General features: G+C 47.9%; 1 pseudogene; it reads right to left on the reverse strand.

Moving 5' to 3' along the window:
- Nucleotides 1-308: 308 nt before the first annotated feature.
- On the reverse strand, nt 309-855 carry LOC142586527 (uncharacterized; annotated as a pseudogene).
- Nucleotides 856-3,913: the final 3,058 nt, after the last annotated feature.

Here is a 3,913-nt window from a genome sequence, read left to right on the forward strand (position 1 = left end):
TGTAAACGTAAAAGTAAGAGTAGATTTTCACAGCCTCAATATCCAATGGCAGACAATTGGCAGCAGTCTGAATATTGCTGTGTACTATGTGCACAGCGCAGCCAATTCCAAGGATCTTGTAATCCATAGAATCTTGCAAACTCGAGAAAACATTGTTCTTCCTGTTTCGCACAGCACCACCGAAGTTGCAATCAGCGTTGTCGGCAGTAAAAGCAACCATCTTTGATGCGACTTGGTTGGCTTTGAGTACGTCCATAATATACTACTGGCTCACCATGGCTGAAGTCTCATATGGCAAGGTGTCAATGTCAAGGAACTTCGTCTGCACTCCTGCAGCAGCAGTAAAGTAGTGCACCATTATCGGCAGCACCTTGAAATCCTTGTGGTTGGAAGCATCACAGAAAACTGAGATAAATTTAGCCTCCTGCAGGTCAGTCTTCGATTCTTCCTCTGCAGACAGGGCAAGCACGCTCTGCCTTTGTACAAGCACAGCAAAATTTTTCGTTGAACAATTTCTGCACAAGCTTTGAAGTAAAGTCCATTGATCAGAAGCTCTGCTTGTGAGCGATCGTGTGGAAGGAGATTACACTCACTGATGCAGCCAGTTGGAGCTCCTTTTCCCAGCACGTTCTTGTCTGAAGAACCGGGTTACTGCACTGAAACCAGCAGCAGCCGACACGCTCTGCTTGTGCTTGACAGAGCTAATGTGTTTTGCTATGTCTGAACTTCCGCCGTGAGCGACAGAAAAGTATGCCCCACATGCATCACAGTGCACATTCCACTTTGACTTATCTTCTTGATGAACGTATACTCTCTTCCCAGCTGCTCAGTAAATTTGCACTTGCGTTTCGGCATTGTGGCCGACAACACGACTAAACTTCAAGCCTAAAAGCCAAAAACAAAGCCACCGTGAAGCGAGGCGGCTAGCAGACGGCAGCCATCTCCTAGCCGCCTGGTTAGCTCAGACGGTAGAGCGGCTGCCCCGAAAAGGCGGTTGTCTCGGGTTCGAGTCCCAGACCAGGACGAATTTTTCTTGAACTGCGAGGCTTTTCTTTTGAGGTAACCGTATGGGTTTCCTTTGTAGCATTTGCTACGAACGGGTGGATATGTTTGATTTTCCCTTTAATAATTACTTCCCTCCACCTTGCGGGTTTCCGCAGAAATATTACATTATTCAGCTTCTTGCTCCACTTCAGCGATCCATCTCCTTACGTTAATTATCTGCCATCATGTCAACAAACTCATCGCATGTCAACTTGCAAATATAGGAGGTGTGTGTTACGTCATTTCATGATCCCCCCCCAAAGAAAAGAAAGAAAGGTGTGGCAGGTGTTTTGAAAAAGAGGAAGAGGCGAACGCTCATCTTTTATTTGGGAGTAGGCAAGAAAGAAAGGTCCCTTGCGTGATGGCCGAGCAAAGGAAAAATGCCTCGATGCACGAAGAGTAGGTCACGTCCTCATACATATTCTTTGCTCCATTTCGGCTACTAGTATACCATTTTAAAGAATTATTGTGGTGGAACACTCCCTGGAAGACACTTTACAACTTTAGTAGTAGGGCTAAATTTTTCCACAGGGCCCTGGCGAAGGTTTTTTTTTTAATTGCTGAGGGGTCCATCAAGGGGCTGTATTACATGAGTGGTTTCACTGTATACCTCGCATTAAAAGCTTTGCAAAAATCTGAGCAATGCTCGTTACATTCTGCTGAAGTGCCGAAATTGTTTTGATACAGGAACCCTTGGAGAAATTTATTTCAGCCTGTTCCACAGCCATCTGTTGTACTGTAGTACATCTAGAGGCCATTCATACATTGAGCCAGTTACGGAAGTTCAAAAGAGGGCTGTCTGCCTTATGATTTTCTCACCTTACAATGCTAACAAAACGCTGCTGTTTCAAAAATTGGACATCATTCATCATTTCATCATCATTTATTGGACCCTTAAGGACCCTTTACAGGGTATTACATAAGGGGGGGAGTCATAGATATACATAAGTCAAAGATGTTACATCAAGAATGAATTGAAATAACGCAGGTTAAGTAATGCAGCAAAACAAAATAGGAGTACAGACAACTTCAAATGCAACAACACTTGGAATGAAAAGAGAAATCGTTCAATTGTAGTTTCGAAAATGTGAAAGCAACCGCACTTTAAATTCTTCAGGATCATGCTCCCTGACAATTGCATCTGGGAGTGCATTCCATTCCTGGATTGCTGTGGGTAAAAATGATTTATTGAAGGCAGCAGTTGGATCCATACAGGCGCTGTAAACAGAGTGAATGGAACAGGCGTCGTGACGAACGAGCTGGTGGTAGAAGAAGTGATTCGCGTAGATGTTGAAAATGGTAGTACAACTATTGGAATAAGCACAGACGCGCTATGTTGCGTCGATAGACTAATGTGGGTAAATTGAGCGATGACTTAATACTACTGATACTAGTTTTGTAGTCATATTTTGAAGATATGAATCGAGCAGCACGGTTCTGGACCGCTTCTATTGCATTGATTAGATATTGTGGGAATTTATAAGCTATTCTTTGTCATCTGTACATGATCATCATCATGTGGGGTTCATATGGGGTTCTTCTTCATCATCGCTTGTGGGGCTGGCTCTCGAGTGTGATCCGTGCTGTGGGCGTGGTCGGTTCGCCCAGTCTTTGACGCGGAATAAACGTCGTGATAACTGCTGCGTCACAAGTGGTGGAGTGTGCTCTTCGGTCCTCCGTCCTCTGACTCCCCGCTCAACCTCCTGGAGCTTCGATCGGGTCGCGGATTGTGCCAGCTGTCCGCCAGCATGTCGCAGGACGAGCCAACAGGCACTTCTACTTCCACCATCTCGGCCTCGGCTACCCCAGCCTCTCCGTATTGGGTTGTCAGTGGGCACCAGCGTGGTCCCTATCTGTTTGCTGGACTTCGCGGTGAAGACGTCGAGGATTGGCTGGACGACTATGACCGTGTGAGTTCGGCTAACCGTTGGGACGATGCGTCCAAGCTACGTCACGTCGCCTTTTATCTGACAGGAGTAGCGAAGACTTGGTTTTTCAACCATGAGGTTGATTTCACGAACTGGGGCGCTTTCAAACAACAGCTCCGCCAAATCTTCGGCACACCGGCTGTTCGTTCTGCCCTCGCAAAAAAGACGCTCGACACTCGCAAGCAACAACCCGGTGAATCTTATACGTCGTACATCGAGGATGTGCTTGCTCTTTGTCGACGCGTGAACACGGCCATGACCGAATCAGACAGGGTTCGCCACATCATCAAAGGCATCGGAGCTATTGCTTTCAATGCTTTAGCCATCCAGAACCCTTTTACCGTCGCTGATATCGTCGCTACTTGCCAGCGCCTTGACGAACTCGAATCAGTAAGGTTACAGCCAGACACCACTGCAAACACAACCGCCGACGACCCTACATTACGAGCAATGATACGCGCAATAATTCGAGAAGAGCTCCAGTATCTTGGCTTAGCCGCAGGGCCCACGCCTTCTCATGCCTCCGATACCAATCTGCGAGACGTCATCAAGGAGGAATTGGCGTCCATGGCTGGTGCAGCGTACACGGACCCTCTAACCCCTAGGGCCCCATCAACGTACGCACAAGTAGCCGCAGCTACTCCAGTCATCGTTCCACCGATGCCTCCTAAACCAACACCGGCCCACATCGCTTCCATGACTACCAGCGCACCTACCCAAACCAGCTATCCGCAGTGGCGTCCTCCTCGTCCCATCTGCTACTACTGCGGCTATCGTGGCCACATAGCACGTTTTTGCCGCAAGCGCCAGCAAGACGAGCGTCGCGGATATGACGTATACGAACGCGATGACTTTTCGCCCGGAGCTACTTTCCAATGTCTAGGGAGCTTCCATGACCAACGCCGTCCTTATGGTCCACTGCGCGGACGCTCTCCATCGCC

The sequence above is a fragment of the Dermacentor variabilis genome, chromosome 1 (assembly GCF_050947875.1).
Source record: "Dermacentor variabilis isolate Ectoservices chromosome 1, ASM5094787v1, whole genome shotgun sequence".
NCBI classification, from domain to species: Eukaryota; Metazoa; Arthropoda; class Arachnida; order Ixodida; family Ixodidae; genus Dermacentor; species Dermacentor variabilis.